This window comes from Scyliorhinus torazame, chromosome 9, assembly GCF_047496885.1.
Source record: "Scyliorhinus torazame isolate Kashiwa2021f chromosome 9, sScyTor2.1, whole genome shotgun sequence".
NCBI lineage: Eukaryota > Metazoa > Chordata > Chondrichthyes > Carcharhiniformes > Scyliorhinidae > Scyliorhinus > Scyliorhinus torazame.
This window is the reverse complement of record NC_092715.1, coordinates 186,633,359-186,652,560: the sequence shown is the minus strand read 5'-3', so window position 1 is coordinate 186,652,560 and position 19,202 is coordinate 186,633,359. Positions and strand designations below refer to the sequence as shown.

Sequence of the window (19,202 nt, the reverse complement as noted above, 5' to 3'; positions counted from 1 at the left end):
TTACCCCCTCCCGTTTGCCCTGCTTTACCCTCCTTTTGCTTTCCCCCCCCCCCCGATTTGCCCTCCTTCTGCTTTACCCCCACTCGATTTGCCCCTCCCACTGGTCAGCCTTCCTTTTTCTCCTCCCTTTGGTTTGCCCCTCCCCTGGTTCACCTTCCTGCCGGATCACCTTCACGCTGGTTCACCCCTCCCTGTTTCCCTCCCCCGCGCGCGCGTCGTTTACCTTCCTGTTGGTTCCACCTCCCTCCGGCTTCACCTCTCCCCTGGTCACCCTCCCTTAATTCACCCCTCCCCTGGTTCCCCTCCCCTGGTTCACCCCTCTGTGACTGTGCTGCGCAGCCGCAGTGGTGCCGCGGATGACGCTCGCGGCCCGCTTCCTGCCATCAGGCGCGGTTTCAGCGGCGGCTTCAGTTATAGCAACTGTTGCCTTGTGAATAAAGCGCCGTAGTCCTGGCGACTGTTACCCACCAACAACTCCTCACAACAACAGCAACCGAGGTGAATATTATTAGTATTATTATATATCTGTAGTTGCTCTGAGCTCCAAACTGCTCTTCCAGCCTGTGGCACCGACAGCTTTCTCTCTGCAAACCTCTCGCTCTCTTTCTTTTACTGGATTTTTTTCCTCACATCCAAGAAATGGTGGATCTGAATAATAAGCTGTTAATATTTAAACTGTGCAGCGTGGACCGCTCTGTTCTCGCCTCTATCTCTTTTGGGTTTGCAGCGTATTTATTTTTCCAGTTTGCTGCTGCTGCTAATTTATTTGTGTTTCTAATTCACATTTACTGGGGAGGATGGAAAGGAAAAGATGATTTTGAAATAACGACAAATACCTGATCCCAATACATGTTTTCTCTCACCTCCTGCTCTCGCACGATTTAAGGCCTTGTGTGGATCTTGCCTGGTGCCTGTTTTGTTGTTTCCTTACATTATTAATTATCCTGGTGTGTATTGTTTTGCAGGTTGTTGATAACGGTGGTTTACCCTTTGCATTGTCTTTATTATATAACGTCCTGTATAGGTGTGCGCTTGTGCCTGTGCATTGTGTGTGTATGATCCTCAAACACACACGCATATTATGTATACAATAAGGTATATTGCTAAAATGTGGAAACGGAGTTTTGGCAAAAAAAGGTGTCTGATTATTATGCTTAATAATCCTCAGCTCTGTTTTTCTTCAGAGGGTGAGGATGGTGATTGTTGTCTTTCTTTTCTCTCCTCCTCCCCCCCCCCCCAATCCCCATCTTCACTGTTGTATCGTTATTTCTTATTGTTGGTTACATCCCCCCCCCCCCCCCCGATCGATGGCCTGACCGTGATTTTACCTGCCTTATTTGAAGATATATTTTAACAAAGACTTAATACTTGCAGAGTGTGTACATAGCTGTTAAGTGTTGGTGAGTGTGGCTGATCAGGTGTTTGCCCCCTGGCCTTGTGCAATATTTGATGGTGCTGCGATCTTCCCCCGGGTGGGTTTATTCTCCACCCTCCCCGTCTCTCTGTCCGGATCGTTTTAGTGGGCATGGATTTTTGGAGGCATCTCTCTTGAGTTTATTTTAATTAAAACCGGGCAAAATGGCGGTGAGTTAATACAGAGAGGGAGATTTTAATGGTGTTTATTTATTACATTGGTTTAAAATCACTGGATTTTTAAAGAGCATATGTTTGAGCCACTTTTTAAAGGCAGATGCTCCTTCGCTTATGCGAAATTAAAAAGGATTTTGTTTTAATTTAACATCGATATTTGATTTCCTTGTAGAAAACTATAACGTTTGAGATTTGGTTAAACTCTGGGTATTGGGGGAAATCGGTTTGATGCCGGCTTCTTCGGTGAAGGGGATGGGATTGATTTTTGTTTTATGTGGCTTTTTGACAACAGATTGTTATCGATTGGTCTGCTACCTAGACGTCTCGAACAGAGAGCATTCGGTTTTAGTTTGTTTTATTTACGAGGGCGATGGTGTTTAACTTTGACTTTTTAAATAGGTGATTGGTTTCTTTGTGTTTCAGGGGGCGGAGGAAAGGTTTACGATGTCTTTAATATTCCAAAAGGCGGGGAAATATTTCATTTTAAATGTAAGAGTGAAGAGTGTAAGGGCTTTGTGTTCACACATATATGTGGAAAGTAATCAGTGCAAGATCGAGTAATTATTTTAAGTTGACACGTTTATTTTAAAATACTCACAGTTGTTTCGAAACGTTATCAAGACGCTGTTAACTTTTGCCCAGTGTTTTCTATACCCGTGTTTGTTTAAATGTTGTGGCTTGTGGTTTGAAATCTTCATTTTTTATTTAAAATGTTTTAAACACACTTGCCAAGAGGAAATGAGTGTTATTTGTGGTGGATTCAATGATATTTATCTATGTTTTGATTTACCTACCACTCTGTATGTTGAACTCATGGATATATTCAGTTGGATGATTAATTACTGTAGTGAACTTTGTTTGGGTTCGGATGTTTAACAGGCTTTTTTAATTCTCACAAAACATTGATGGTTGAAGTACAAATGCATAATTGAATCTTACTAAACTGTAGAAGCTCAATTGAGTGTGTGTGGGCAGAGCTATACTTGGTGTTCATAAATACTGTTATTGTATGTACACCACTGTGGCCTTTCATTGAAGTCTCAAGTGAAATGACCCGTTTTTAGCCTGAATTACGTGGTTCCACAAAGTAGAAGAAGAAACATCAATCACATGTAACTGCAAAGTGAAACAATGGTATTTAAAAACAAATCCAAATATTATGTTTTTTATGTTATTGTTAAAGATAAGTACAGTTATGTAATTAGGGAATCAACTTCTATACATGAACATTCAGTTTTTATTGGAGATAATTGAAGGATAATGTTTTAGTAATATAGACATCCTCAGTTTTGTGCTTGTGTTTGGCACAGGTTTTGCTGGTTCAACTTTTGCTCTATTGTAGCCAGCAGAATTAAAAGCTAAGTTATTAATTGTAGTTGAGTTTTGGAGAATTATAGTATTTTAAATTATGGATTTGGGCTTGCGAATGTGTCAATGTTAAAAAAGCAAAAATAGAAAGTGCTTTAACCTTGACATATGTAAATTGTGGCAGGTCTTAAAAATATGAAACATTCATTCATGCAACTTTTCTTTCCAAGTAAAATAAAACAAAGATTATTTTAAAATAAAAAGGATGAAGAATAGATGTTTAATGTATTGTTGGGGGAAACTCTGACTGTGATAAGTTGTGAACTGACAATGATATGCTATTGGGGAAAAAAAAAAATCACATTTGTTCCATTAGGTTTATTAGAATAGTCTTAAATAATGCTAAAAAGAGAGACATTTATTTATAAAATTTATATAAATTGCTGTGATCGTTTAAAATTTAGCAATCTTGGGTTTGTCCTGATGAGTGCACGTCAAAAAGCTTTGGCAATATGTCTCACTTCACAGCAAAATTCAAGTTCTGCACTGCCAAGTGACTGTTAGACTATAAAAGCAAATTACTGTGGATGCTGGAATCTGAAACAAAAACAGAAAACACTGGACACTTTCTCAGCAGGCCTGACAGCATCTGCGTGGAGAGAAGGGTGCTGATCTTTTGACTCTGGATGACTCTTTGGGTGGTGGTGGGGGGGGGAGGAAATATTCTTAATTCATTTTCAAAAAATACTCCTCTCCGGTGATAGACTTGTGCTAGTACTTCTCTCCAGTGTCTAGACCAAAATGCTCTCCACAGAGCTGATCTGTTTGGAAGACTAAATTCTGCGATTGTATAGCTGGGTATTTTTCAGTTTTCAAGTGCCCCATTAAACGCAGCCACAATTATATGTTTTATTAAAATTTTATTAAGTTGATTGTGGGCAAGATTTTTATTTGCTGCTGGATTGGAAAACTCATGGGAGAATTCTTGCAAATTCACGCACATATGCTAACAGATCTCACAACTTTCTGATGTGTTATTTAGATACAGTATTAAAATTTTATTTGAAGCTTCTTAACATCCACTTGAGCATAGTATGTTCAGGAGTAGTATAGAGATTATTAATCATTTGTATGCAGACTTTGCCAAGTAAAGCTCAGTTAATATATAGGTTGAATTCAATAGTCAACCAAAAAGAAATAAGATCATACTGATTTTTTGGGCAGATGAAAATACAGTGAAGCCAGGAGGGGAAATTTGGGTGTAGGTTAAAACAGACAAAAATAATAGGGCATTCCATATTTAACTTGAGTGCATCAGGCTGTTTGCACGCACCCATCTCTGAATAGGTGGATTGCTTATTTACGTTTGGTAGTCATTCAATTCGAGCAATATTTGAACACACATTTAAACTTAATACCACATCCACAGGTATTCTGGGTTCCTGAAATGCACCTTTAAAAGCAAGCTGGGAACGCATGAGCAATCAAGGAAGTTGATTTTAAATTATTAAAATACTGCAATAAATACTCAGAACTCACTATTGCTTTCTTACTAGTAGATGAGTATTTTTGTTGTGAGTTCATCCTGTATATTTTGGAGGTTTTCGAATGGGTGACACCTTTCCTGACCTAGGCAGACCACAGATGAGGAGCATTGTGACCGGCAGTGTCCTGCATCTGGACAGCAGAAGGATGCAGCTTGCAGGAGGCACTCCCCACAACACAGACCATACAGGCAGAGGCTGAATATCCTTGATGTGCCAGAACTGCAGTGTTTCCGGACGCTCAGGCTTTCACATCAGGTAGTGGCAGATCTGCATTTCTGAGGAAAAGAAGATCTGCAACCTGTTGGACCTGGTATTTTAATAACAACTTTCCTCCACTTTTTTTACCTCTGGATTCTTCCAGGACTCTGACAGATACACATTCAGGATTTCCCAGTTTGTGGTCCGCAAATGCCGAAATCAGGTGGCTACAGGGTTGTTTGCCAGGTTGGCAGTTATGTGAATACCTGTGATACCAGTTAGACTGAGTGGTTTTTGTGGCTTCTTGCAGGTCAGGGTGCCATAGATGAGCATGCATATATAAACAATTTACACCATGTTCAACCAGGGATGTTCGTTAATCGTAGAGGCTTCCACTCCATCAATGTGAAGTTTTTGCACAACTGCAAAAATATATTTGTGTAGGTGTGTGTAAAAGCTTTGGCTTTACATAGATACATAGAACATACAGTGCAGGAGGAGGCCATTCGGCCCATCGAGTCTGCACTGACCCACTTAAGCCCTCACCCTATCCCCATAACCCAATAACCCCTCCTAACGTTTTTTGGACACTTAAGGGCAATTTAGCATGGCCAATCCACCTAACCTGCACGTCTTTGGACTGTGGGAGGAAACCGGAGCACCCGGAGGAAACCCACGCAGACACGGGGAGAACGTGCAGACTCCGCACAGCCAATGACCCAGCGGGGAATCGAACATGGGACCCTGGCGCTGTGAAGCCACAATGCTAGCCACGTGTGCTACCATGCTGCCAGTGCTATAGTGAGGGAGCAAATAACTTTATTCCCCTCAATACAGTAATTAATTACTGGTTTGGCATGCATTTGAACTTCGTAGCATATTTGCAGACTTTGAAAATTGTAGCATTTGGTCAATAGATGAACTTTGTAAGAGGCAAATACCAGTGGCATTTCTGTATTACTGCCTTGTCAGAGACAGGGGGCGTCATTCTCCGCCGGCGGGAGTCTCCGTTCTGCCGGCGCTCGGGGGTTTCCCGACGGCGTGGGGGTGCCCCACAATGGGAAACCCCATTGACCGGCCGGTGTTACGGAGACTCCCGCCGGCCGGTCGGAGCAGAAATGTGGCGGGGCGGGTAGGAGAATTTCGCCCAGGATTCCAGTCAGTAAGTTCTTTTGTCTGGCTTTTTGATTTTGTTATGTTAATTTTGGTTAAATTTTGAAGGTGTGTTTTGGGGATCCTGTGTACTAAAGTGGTTCTTTATTTTCCATAATTAAACTGCTTCTCTCTACACACGTACAAATGTGCTTCCTCATGTTGTGCTTGTTTAAGAATGGGAATTCTAATGGTTCCATGAAAAGTATAGTCTGGAAACAGACCCATTTACCTTAATAAGTCTGTTCTGGTGTTTATCCTCTGTATGAACAGTAGTCTTAATTCCATGTGCCCAAATCCTGTCACAATATCCATTTATCCCCTTTCCATCATCCACCTGTCTAGCCTGTTCTTCAATCAACTGCTGATCCTGTGACTGGCCATTGGTTATACTGGTTCTTCAGCTTCAGCTTCTGTTCCTGCCAGCAACTTGCTCACTCAGGCCAATTCTCGCACCTTCTGGGTTTTATGAAGATCCAAAACTTCACTTATCATTTTACTGCCCTGCAGCTGATTCTGTATACATCCTGGATTCTCGATCCTACAGAAATATCACCATCAGTGCATCCTCTGATAATCTACCCACACACAGCTTCTGAATTTCACTCACTTCACCTATCTTTAACTCGGTCAACAGTTGCGTATGCACCATGCTAACTCCATAACCCCACCATAGGACCTCTGAGTTTAACTCTGGTTCCCTCCTATGGTCTCCTATCCATTTCCTGTTTGCTCTCAAGTTTTAATGTACCCTAATAACTGCTATGTTATCAGGCCTATGTAGCTTACGTTTTCCTGTGCTTTGCGAGCACGTTTTAATTGCTGCACTGGACCCGAATCCATCATCCCTATTTCCATTTCTTTTTCCCTTTAAGTTTTTTTCTTTATCCTTCCTAGTCCTCTCTCTTCTATTGTTGTGTCTTCTTTCCTTCTCCCCTCTCAGGTTCTCTGTGCCCCCAAATCCCTACATCGAGTCATCAGTACTTCTCAATCTTCCTGCTTTCTTGCTGTTATCCCAGGCTTGAGTCCTTGGATAAACCTACAGCTTCCCTCTTTGTCTCTCTTGGCATTTTTAGAAAGACTCATCTCCTTTCTATCTAACTTGCCCATACTGGAAGACTGAAATAAAATGAGAAAATGCTTGGGGCAACAAGATGGCACAATGGTTAGCACTGCTGCCTCACGGCGCCGAGGACCCGGGTTCGATCCCGGCCCCGGGTCACTGTCCGTGTGGACTATGCACATTCTCCCCGTGTCTGCGTGGGTATCACCCCCACAACCAAAAGATGTGCAGGATAGGTGAATTGGCCACGCTAAATTGTCCCTTAATTGGAAAAAAGAATTGGGTACTCGTAAGTTTATTAAACAAAAGAAAATGCTGGAAATAATCAACAGTTCAGGGAGCTACCGTGGAGAACAACATCATCATTTTTCAGGTCACTGACCTTTCATCAGAAAATGGTACATGAGTGATGATGCCACCTTCCCCCTAAACAGCCTCCCTGTCCAACTATACGTTCCACCATTTGCTACATCATACCATGATGGTGGCAATGTGGCACTTATCATGAAATCACACCTTGGCTTGACCCTCCCACCACCGCCAATCCCTGGGCACCTTTTCCTCCTGTGCAAATCTCACCTATTCAACCTTATTTAACATCTTTGTTCCCTAATACCCAGTCAAGTACAATAAGTATGTTCTCACCAAGATACCTTCACTGCTTTTCTCTCTCACCCTCTGTACCAGACAACTTCTCACGTTTGTTGATTTCTGCCTCTATCTGAACTCACCCTGCCTGCTCTCTCCTGAGTTCATTGCCTTTTTTATCCTCCCTTAATCCCTCCACGTAAACTCCTGAATTTAATTCACAGCCATCCCCTTAACCATGTCAATTCACATGGTCTCAATGCTGCCATCATCTCAATCACAGATAAAGTTAGCTCTGATCATTCTTCACCCTCCTCTGCCTTCTGCGTACCAACCCTGCCATCTCAGACGCAAGGGAACAACACCACTTGCAAGCTAAGACACCATCCTGACTTGGTCTTTGTTCTTTCACTGTCGCTGTGTCAAAATCCTGGTACTCTCTTCAGATTAGCACTATGGGTCGACCTGCACCACATGAATTACGGTGGTTCGAAAAAGAGACTCATCATCACCTTCTCAAGGAAAATTAGGGATGAGCAACAAATACTAACATTGCCAGCGCCGTTCACATTCCATGAAAACATTTATGAAAGAATGAAAAATACACAGTAAACAGAAGCTTTTCTGGATTGCATCACTGTGGGACATGGCTGGGTATTTCCAACCATTGGTGCTGGACTACTTATTTCAATAAGCATTTTTTTTAACTTGGGAGCATAGGGATGTATATGATAAGAAATATGGTAAGAAATATTTGTAGAAAGTAATCTGCATTTGGTTTGTAATAGAAAATAGGTAGGCCATTTGGCCCTTCGAGCCTGCACTGCCATCCATTATGATCATGGCTGATCATCCAACCCAGTCACTAGTTCCCACTTTTCTCCCCATATCCTTTGACCTATTTAGCCCCAATTGCTACATCTAACTCCTTCTTGAAAACATATAATGTTTTAGCCTCAACTGCTTTCTGTGGTAGCGAATTCCACAGACTCGCCACTCGCTGGGTGAAGAACTTTCTCCTCATTTTAGTCCTAGACTGTATCTTCTGGTTTTGGACTCCTCCCGCCATCATGAACATCCTATTTGCATTTTCCCTGTCTAGTCCTGTTGGAATTTTATAGGTTTCGATGAAAGCCCCCCTCATTCTTCTAAACTGCAGTGATTATAATCCTAACCAACTCCATTGCACCTCTTATGTCAATCCTGCCATCCCAGGAATCAGTCTGGTAAAATTTCGCTGCACTCCCTCTATAGCAGGAACATTCTTCCTCAGATAAGGAGATTAAAAATGTACTCAATATTACATGTGTGGTCTCACGAAGGCCCTGTATAATTGCAACAAGACACCCTGCCTCTGTACTCTAATTCTCTCACTATGAAGACCAACATACCATTCTGCCACTTTTACCGCCTGCTGCACCTGCATGCTTACTTTCAGCGACTGGTGTACAAGGACACCCAGACATCGTTGCACATTTCCCTCTCTCAATCTATAGCCATGCAGACAATCTTCCTTCCTATTTTTGCTACCAAAGTGGATAATCTCACATTTATCTACATTATACTGCATCTGCCATGCAGTTGTCCACTCAACTTGTCGAAATCATACTGAAGCATCTCTCCCACTCTCTCATGTAACTCATTAATATATGTTGTGAATAGCAGGGGTCCTAGCCCTGTTCCCTGTGGTACTTCACTAGTCACTGCCTGCCATTGCGAAAAAGGCCCATTTATTCCTACTCTTTGTTTCCTGTCTCCCAATTAGTTTTCTTTCCATTTCAATACATTATACCCATACACTTTAATCTTACACTTATGTAGGACTTTGTCGAAAGCCTTTTGAAAGTCCAACTACACCACATCCACGGCTCCCCCTCGGCTACTCTACTAGTTAAATCCTCGAAGAAGTCCAGTAGATTTGTCAAGCATGTTTTCCCTTCATAAATCCATGCTGACTCTGTCCAATCCTGCCACTGTTTTCCAAGTACTCTGCTATTAAATCTTTGATAATGGACTCTAGAATTTTCCCCACTACTGACATCCGGCTAATTGGTCATAATTCCCTGTTTTCTTTTTAAATAGTGGGATTACATTAGCTATACTCCAATCTGTAGGAATTGTTCCAGAGTCTATAGAATCTTGTAAGATGACCACCAATACGTCCATAATTTTAGGGCCACTTGCTTAAATACTCTGGGCTGTAGAATATCAGGCCCTGGGGATTTATCTGCCTTCCATCCCATCAACCTCCTCAACAATTATCTACTGATACATTAAACCAGTATTTTGCAAACATTTTTCCCCTGGACCGACGTTTACCAACCGGTTGACCTTTGCGACCCATGCCGGCCGATCTTCGTGACCCACATTGGCTGGCCTTCTGAAAACACCCATTTTCGCCTACCTTTAATGCGATAGGCGGGCCTGCTTGATCCTTGCCAATCAGGTTCGCAGGAGGAGAGAGCATAGTGCATATCAGGTGCAGAGTTCAGCCGATTCATTTGTGCTGTCTTCATATTTGCAAGGACAGAAAATCTAACCTCGAAAATGTACGTCGTTGTGAAGAGCAATAGCGCAACAAAATGCTGGTTTAGTCCGCATTGGATACTCCTTGGAGACACTACACCAGAATGCTGACAGCCTCATGAACTTGTGGCGTGTTTATAATATGCTGTCAAAGTGAGGCGCAGAAGTTCAGCTTCTTCATTCGGAGTCAGCTGTAAATTAATAATTGACTCTGATGTCTCAAAATAATTTTTCACCTATGGCTTATGAAGAAAGTAAGGAGGTGTGGGATAGAGGGAAATTTGGCCAATTGGATAAGTAACTGGCTGTCACATAGAAGACAGAGGGTGGTGGTGGATGGAGAATTTTCAGACTGGAGACCAGTTACCAGCGGTGTACCACAGGAATCAGTGCTGGGTCCTCTGCTATTTGTGATTTTTATCAATGACTTGGAGGAGGGGGCTGAAGGGTGGGTCAGTAAATTTGCTGATGACACCAAGATTGGTGGAGTAGTGATGAGGCGGAGGGCTGTTGTAGGCTGCAAAGAGACATTGATAGGATGCAGAGCTGGGCTGAAAAATGGCAGATGGAGTTTAACCCTGATAAGTGCGAGGTAATTCATTTTGGTAGAAAACATTTGGATGCGGATTACAGGGTCAACGGCAGGGTTCTGAGGAATGTGGAGGAACAGAGTGATCTTGGGGTTGATGTCCACAGATCTCTGAAGGTTACCACTCAAGTGGATAGAGCCGTGAAGAAGGCCTATAGTGTGTTAGCGTTTATTAATAGGGGGCTTGAGTTTAAGAGCCGTGGGGTTATGCTGCAACTGTACATGACCCTGGTGAGATCACATTTGGAGTATTGTGTGCAGTTCTGGTTACGTCACTATAGGAAGGATGTGGAAGCATTGGAAAGGGTGCAAAGGAGATTTACCAGAATGCTGCCTGGTTTGCAGGATAGGTCTTGTGAGGAAAGGTTGAGGGAACTAGGGCTTTTCTCTTTGGAGCGGAGGAGGATGAGAGGCGACTTAATAGAGGTTTATAAGATGATGAGGGGGATAGATAGAGTGGACGTTCAGAGACTATTTCCTCGGGTGGATGTAGCTATTACAAGGGGGCATAGCTATAAGGTTCAGGGTGGGAGATAGAGGAGGGATGTCCGAGGTAGGTTCTTTACTCAGAGTGGTTAGGGTGTAGAGTGGACTGCCTGCTGTGATAGTGGAGTTGGACACTTTAGGAACTTTCAAGCGGTTATTGGAAAGGCACATGCAGCACACCAGAATTACAGGGAGTGGGATAGCTTGATCTTGGTTTCGGACAATGCTCGGCACAACATCAAGGGCCGAAGGGCCTGTTCTGTGCTGTACTGTTCTATTCTATGTACCTCTTCATTTTCAAAATCTGAACCTTCTCCTCTGGAAAGTAGCAACAAAAACTGTTGATCAGCATGGCCAGGTGGGACTGAATAAGGCTTGCCAGTCTTTTGATAGTTCCCTTACTAACATTGTTTTCTTCAAAGTGCCGTAGCAATATGGGGAACCGGTTGTACTTTTGGCTTTGTACTCACACTTGCTAACTTTCAATGACTTTTGGAAATCATCTATTTCTTCACAGTGCCGAAAACAATCATCATCCTTCTGTTGCAATTTGAGGTTCAGTTAGTTTAAAATTGAAAAGATTGTAAGACATAGTAAGCATCCACTTTTCATCACCAAATGAATCAGCCAGACGGGACATTTCTCAAGGAGGAAAGCATGGATTTCATACATTAGTCCATAAACTCTGACAAGCACCCGCCCTCTTGATAGCCAACATACCTCTGTGTGGAACAATAAATGTATGTACTCTGCCCCCATATCGGAACACAAAGCCTGGTATTGAGTGCGCTGTGTTTAATTAAATTCACAACTTTCATAATTCCTTTCAACGCCACTTCAAAATCGGATGGAATTCTTTTCGATGCCAATGCCTCTCGGTGAATAAAACAATGATTCCAAACAGTGTCTTGACCAGCTGCGTCCTTAATCCTTATAACTCCCTTGTTTTTCCCAGTCATGTCGGTTGCCCCATCGCTTGTGGTTCCTCTGCAATGAATCCAATTGAGCCCGCACTTTCCAACCATGTAACTATTCAATGCTTTAAAACTCTCTGCGCCAGTCGTGCTGGTTGGTAATGTCGGGGAGCACAGCAAATCCCCAACAAATTAATTGTGCCAAACATACCTAAAATAAACTAGCAAGGTTGCACAATCTGAAATGTCTGTACTTTCATCCAGTTGTATTGAGAACTCCTATGCTGACTTTAAAGGAGAAATAAGCTGGGCTTCTAAATTCTCAGCAATATCACAAATTCAGTGAGCTACTGTGTCATCACTGAGAGGGATGCATTTCAATTTTTCAGCTGACCTCGCATGTATGACCGTATGAGCCATGTTAATGCTGCAGCGAGAATGAATTTATCTGCTATAGTGTGGGACATTTTCTCTTTAACTCCACGGTAAGCTACCATGTAAAAGACAAATTGTGTTTTGTCATTCAGTGTTAAATTTTTGCCAAGGACTTCAGCTGATGATTAAGTTCTCGCTGCATCCTTTGAAAAAAATGAAGAGGTTTGTCCTCTAACTTGCCATGCCTTCAAATGTCTTTCAAGTTTTTAGGGTTTTAAATTTTCATTTACCAGCACTTTCCTGCATATAACACACACTGGCCTTTGCATCTTGATTTGCATTGGCCCAATTAACAAAGCTATATCTCAGTAAATCATCTTTAGTGCTTTGTTCCTGATTTTGGTTTCTTTGGTTGTTCACCAGAGGCCCTGGAGCTCTGTATACAGCTCATACTAGCACTGCTTTGTCCTGCCACGGACTCTCCTGTGCAGCTCTCTCCAACAGATTCAGTTGTAAGATCCTGGCCTGTTTGTGTCTTTGGCCCTCTCTTCCTTATAACAAAATGATCCATCCTCAGTTCTTAACAGACCTGCTGGTTGCTTGCCCGCAGCTCGAAAATGGAGGAATCTCTCCTCCGTGGTTTTGCACCAAAAGCATGGATGTACAGATGCGTGATATCAGTATATGTGCTGGGCAGGTGATTTGCTCTCTGCGCCATGTCTGGCGGGAAGTCTGCATCGTTCCCATTTAACACCCGGTTGCGGTCAGCATTCTCAACTTAAAAGCATGTCGCAGCCGGCATTCTTAAAAGCTGGTCACAGCTGTTAGGCGCTTCCACCGTGATCAGGAAAGCTGCAATCATTTGCTCCGGGACCCTGCTGACACCTGCCAGCGACGCACCCGCGGATGCACAGTTTGTAAAACCCTAATATAAACCCTATGTTCCCCAACATTTCTGGTATGCTATTTGTGTCCTCCTTTGTGAAGACAAAGACAGAATCAGAGCGTGTGTTTAGTGCAGGTTAGGTGGGCCAATCTAAATTTGCCCCTTAGTGTCCAAAGATGTGCAGGTAGGTGGCCTCCTTCTGCACTGTCAAGATTCTATGGTTCTGCGTTTAATTGGTCAGCTATTTCTTTGTTCCCCATTATAAATTCCCCTGTTTCTGACTGTAAGGGACCTACAGCGTACCTTTTTTTTCATATAAATTTAGAGTATCCAATTCTTGTTTTTCCAATTAAGGGGAAATTTAGCATGACCGATCTACCTACCCTGCGTATCTTTTGGGTTGTGGGAGTGAGACCCAACGCAGACACTGGGGCAATATGCAAACTCCACACGGACAGTAACCCGGGGCTGGGATCGAACCCGGGTCCTTGGTGCCATGAGGCAGCACTGCTAACCACTGCACCTCTGTGCCGCCCAACTCTTTACATACCTATAAAGGTTTGTACAGTCAACTTTTATGTTCCCCGCAAGCTTACTCCCGTACTCCATTTTCCCCTTAATCAATCAGTTTGTCCTCCTTTGCTGAATTCTAAACTGCTCCCAATCCTCAGGCCTCTTGTTTTTTCTGTCCAATTTGTATGCCTCTTCTTTGGATCTAATACTATCTCTTATTTCCTTTGCAAGCCATGGTTTGGCCACTTTTCCCATTTTAGTTTTGTATCAGATAGGAATGACAAATTTCTGTAGTTCCCATGTGCACTCCTTGAATGCTATTTTCTATCCATGTCATCCCTTTGTAATGTTCCCCAATCCATCATAGCCAACTTGTGCCTCATATCATGGTAGTTGCCCTTTTTAAGATTCAGGACCCTGGTCTCAGAATCAACTATGTCACTCCATCTTCTTATTCACTCTCCAATTCCCATCATATCATATTATGATCGCTCGTCCCCAAAGGGCTCGCACAACTAACTAGACTGATAATTATTCCTTTTGCAATCTGAAATTCTGTGAGGTATCCCTGCAAATTTCATACACCCAGGAATATTGCCTTGAAGTATTGCATTTTTTTTTAGTGTTTTGAACTTAAAACACAGACTTCAATTGTACAAAAACAATTATAATTGTACCTAACCCAATGGCTAAAAAAAAATGATAAAAGCATAATTTGAGAAATATAACTGAGACACGGGCTGTTACTTTCATTTCACAATAGACTTTGACTGGAGTAAAAAAAACTTATTTTGACTGGTAATAATACCATTATTTTGAAAGGATAAATAAAGCAAATGGTTCTGTGTTAAATTGAGTAATAGTGAACTGTTCTGAACTTTTACAATATAAAATACATAATTCTGATCAAGTATATTTGATGATTGGTGATGACTGCGTGGGCAAATCGGAGGCCACCCACCAACAGTGTGGCGTGGAACCCATGCCTGCCATTTTTTTCAACATAGTGCCAGCGAATACAGTGGAAAAGGCCACCATTGCTGATTGGTGGGTTCAATGCCGTTTTCACCGCGCAACGTTGGACTTTGCCGATATCGGAGACTATTCTGTCCAGAGTTTTAATTTTATTTTGGCGACCCTTGACTGAGCTGATTTGTTGATGTCAGCAATGAGGATTAAACATCGGGATTGTAGGGATATTGTAGCTTGATTTGAATGTCAGTTGATAGGCAACCCAGATGGTAAAATAGCTGTTCAGTACTGGTTTGAAATGTCCTGTGTTCTCTATATATGGAGTCTGTCCTTGAATAGAAGGTAAGATTCAAAATGGAAGGAAATGAAGATTAAACTGAAAACATTTAAAGCCATTTTCCAGAATGTTGACTCGTTGGATGGGTGAGAACTGCACACTGAAACTTCTCTCAACTTTCTAGCACAATTAAGATGCTGGTTGCTCACTTGTTAATGCTAACAAATCTCATGGAATATGTTTATTTGTGTAAACCATGCATTTGTACAATCCTCTGGTTTTTGGATTGCTTTTCACTTGCTTATTTATGTTTTGTATCATAGTTTGGTTTCCTGATTGAACAAACCCAAATGAAAACTTCTTCTGAGATGCATTGGGTAGAAAATTCTATCTTTCTATGGTGAATAAACTGAAGTGGCTCATTGTTGTAGAACCTCCTGCTTTCTAGACATTCTTTTAAAAAATGTTTTTATTGGTTATCACAGTTTATGTTTCACATTTCAGTTCTTAAGTGAAATTACAAGTTGCATAATAGCAAAAACAACCAAGGAAAAATAAATATTACAAAAGAGAAAAACGAAAGAGAGAAAAAGAGAACAGAAACAAACAAGATCATTATCTATACTTACATGCACTTGTCTCCCCTCCCTCTGTGACCGTGGTCCTACTTTGGCCGATCTGCCTCTGCTGTACTCCCAGTGTGGCCTGAAAGGTGTGTTCTTGTTGTTCACTCTGCTTTTCTGTGTGCTCTCGATCCCGTCCCCTGTGGCTTTAACTCTTGTCCCTCGCGTTCTTTTTTGTGGGCCTTCGCACCCATCCCCTTCCTCCCTCCCCAGCTCCCTTTCCTTTTCCTTTATGTTCTGTGGGCTTGTCCGTGTCTCCCCCCCCCCACCCCCTTGCTTTCTCTACTGGTTGCTGACTGTGAACAAGTCTTGGAACATGTTGGTGAACGACTTCCACGCCCCAAGATCCGACCCCGGATGGCAAATTTTATCTTCTCCAATTGGAGGAATTCCGACAGGCCTGACAGCCAGTCTGCAGCTTTGGGTGGTGCTGCCGATCGCCAGCCAAGCAGGATTATTCCACGGACAATTAGTGAGGCAAAGGCTAGGGTGTCAGCCCCCCTCCCAACCAAGAGTGCTGGCTGCTCTGAGACACTAAAGATCATCACATTTGGGCATGGCTCCACGTTTGCCCCAACAACATTGGACATTGCCTCAAAAAAGGTCGTCCAGAACCTGACATGTCTGGGGCAGGCCCAGAACATGTGGGTGTGGTTGGCCGTGCCTCCCTGGCACAATTCGCATTTGTCCTCCACCTCTTGGAAGAACCTGCGCATTCCGGTTCTATTTAAGTGCGCTCCGTGCACCACCTTTAGCTGCATTAGGCTCATCCCTGCGCAGACGGAGGTAGGGTTTGCCCTGTGTAGCGCTTCGATCTAGAGTCCCCCGCCTACATCTATGCCTAGTTCTTCCTGCCATTTTCCCCTTGTCTCTTCCAGGGAAGAGTGTACCTCCTCCAACAGTCACCCATTCAGGTTCCTCCAGCTCCTCCTACCTATTTCGCCTGCATCTAACAGTTCCTCAACTAGCGAATGTCCTGGTATCTGGTGGTACGTCATCCTTTCCCGGAAGAGGACGTTTTTGACCTGTTTGTGTCTCCGTTCATTTGTTTTTGGTAGTTGGGACCTCGCCGTGAGTTCCACCCGGGTCGCTATTCTGTCATCTGTATACATGTCTCGAACCGTCAGTGCCCCGTCATCCTGTCTCCACCGTTTGAAGGTGGCATCCATTGCTGCAGGTGTAAACCTGCGGTTGTTACAGATGGGAGCCATAGTGGACATTTTGGTTAAGCCGAAGTGATGTCTCATCTGATACCATGTTTGGAGCACCACTGGGCTTCTTGTCTACTTGGCTGGAAGGGATGGAAGTGCGGTTGTGACTAGGGCTCAGATAGATATCCTTATGGAGAAACTCCCCTTCATCCTCATCCATGCTGCTCACGGTTCCTTCGCCCATCCCCTCACTCTTTCTGCTGTGGCTGTCCAGTGGTAAAACAGTAGTTTTGGGAGGGCCAGGTCTCCTAAGCTTCTTCTCCTTTGTGATCCTTTTTTGGATCTTCGGGGAACTTCTCTCCACCCCCCATCCCCCATTGATAATGGATTCAAGCATTTTCCCCACTACCGATGTTAGGCTTACTGGTCTATAATTCCCTGCTTTCTCTCAACCTCCCTTTTTGAATATCGGAGTGACGTGAGCTACCTTCCAATTTGCAGGGACAGTTCCAGAGTCTATAGAATCCCGGAGGATGACCACCAATGCGTCCACTATTTCCAGAGCCACCTCCTTAAGCACTCTGGGACGCAGATTCTCAGGCCCTGGGGATTCATCCGCCTTCAATCCCATCAATTTTCCCAGCACCATTTCTCTACTAATGTTGATCTCCCTCAGTTCTTCCCTCTCACAAAACCTTTAATACTCCAACGTTTCTGGTACCCGATTTGTGTCCTCTTTTATGAAGACAGAACCCAAGTATGTATTCAATTGCGCAGCCATTTCTTTGTCCCTTATTATGCTTTCCCCTGTTTCTGTCTTTAGGGGGCCTACATTTCTCTTTACCAATCTCTTTCTCTTCACATATCTATGGAAACTCTACTTCACTCTCCATCTTGATAAAAAATTCTATCAGGTTTTGGTCGCTCATCCCCAAAGGGTCTCGTACAGCCAGATTGGCAATGATTCCCTTCTCATTACACAGTGCCCGTCTAAGATGGCCTGCTCCCTATTTGATTCCTCCACATATTGGTCAAGAAAACCATCCCGTATACACTCCAGGAATTTCTCCTCTCCGCCATTGTGGCTAATTTGATTTGCCCAATCTATGTGAAGATTAAAATCACACACAATCACTGATATTCCCTTATTACATGCATCTCTAATTTTGTATTCAATGCCATTCCCAACCTCACCCTGCAGTTTGGGGGTCTATATACGACACCCACTAATGTTTTTTGCCCCTTGGTATTTCTCAACTCTACCCATACAGATTCCACATTGTCAGAACTAATATCCTTTCTCAATACTGTGTTAATTTCCTCTTTAACCAGCAGTGCCACACCACCACCTTTTCCTTTATGCCTGTATTTCCTAAATGCTGAAAACCCTGGGACATTCAGTTCCCATCCCTGGTCACCCTGCAGCCATTCTCTGTAATCCCAATTATATCATACCCATTTATATCTATCTGTGCAATTAGTTCATCCACTTTATTGCAAATGCTCTGTGCATTAAGGCACAGAGCCTTTTAAGTTTGTCTTTTTTACATTGTTTGTCTTGCTCCCAATGTTTTTCTCTATTGCCCTGTTTGAATTTTGCCCCTGGTTTCTCCACCGATCACTTTTCTTATTCACTTTTCTACCTTTTGTTTTTGTCCTTGCTCCCTCTTTCTCTGACTCCTTGTATAGGTTCCCACTCCCTGGCATATAAGTTTAAACCCTCCCCAACTGCTCTAGTAAATAGCCCCCCTCGGACATCAGTTCCAGTCCTGTCCTAAAATGCTCAAATCCTGTTTGCACTTCACTCCAGTTTTCGCTGCAATACAGTACCATCCTCAATTTAGACTGAAGCTAACTTGCTCCCTAGCACTGGCACTCCTTTCCTAAGCCTATTTTATTCTCTCCACTTTTCTTTCCTTTTTAAAAGCCTTCTCAAAACCACTCTGACAAGCTTTTAGTTACTAAGGTTTGGTTTGTCCTTTGTAGCCTATCTCCACTTGTAAAACATCTTGCTTTCTTCATTAAACATCTTTATGTGCCACTATCAGCACCCTTCTTAGCCATAATCATCTCCATTTACATTCTTTTTGTCTTCTGTCCTAAACATCTTTGTCAATCTCCACCTAGCTCTGGCCCCCTATCCAGCCCTGCCCCTCCACTCTTTCCCCCCACCCCCCCCCCCCCGCACAGTATAAATCTGACCCCCATTTCCAGTTCTCTAACTTTGACAAAGAATCATCCTGACTCTTTGTCAAAACGTTAGCTCCCTTTTCTCTCCACAGATGCTGTCAGACCTGCTGAGATTGTCCAGTGTTTTATGTTTTTTTTAACAGTACAGGCATGGTAGTTCAAAGACGCACGTGCATTGTTTATTGTGGAGTTTTCTGAATCATACAACTGTGAATATGCAGTACCTGAATATTGCTATGAGTCTTGTGGCCCTG

General features: G+C 43.0%; 1 protein-coding gene across 9 annotated transcripts in view; it reads left to right on the top strand.

Moving 5' to 3' along the window:
* The first annotated feature begins 315 nt into the window (after positions 1 to 315).
* The window catches only part of rfx3 (regulatory factor X, 3 (influences HLA class II expression)), a 667,766-nt gene continuing 648,879 nt past the window's right edge, over positions 316 to 19,202 (top strand). For 7 of the 9 annotated variants that reach the window (XM_072516900.1, XM_072516898.1, XM_072516896.1 and 4 more), the window contains exon 1: positions 317 to 498. The gene's annotated coding sequence lies outside the window, so the exon portion shown is untranslated. Of the gene's footprint in view, positions 499 to 1,466; positions 1,585 to 19,202 lie in introns of those variants that run through there. The other 2 variants (XM_072516895.1, XM_072516899.1) reach the window with 2 other exon arrangements.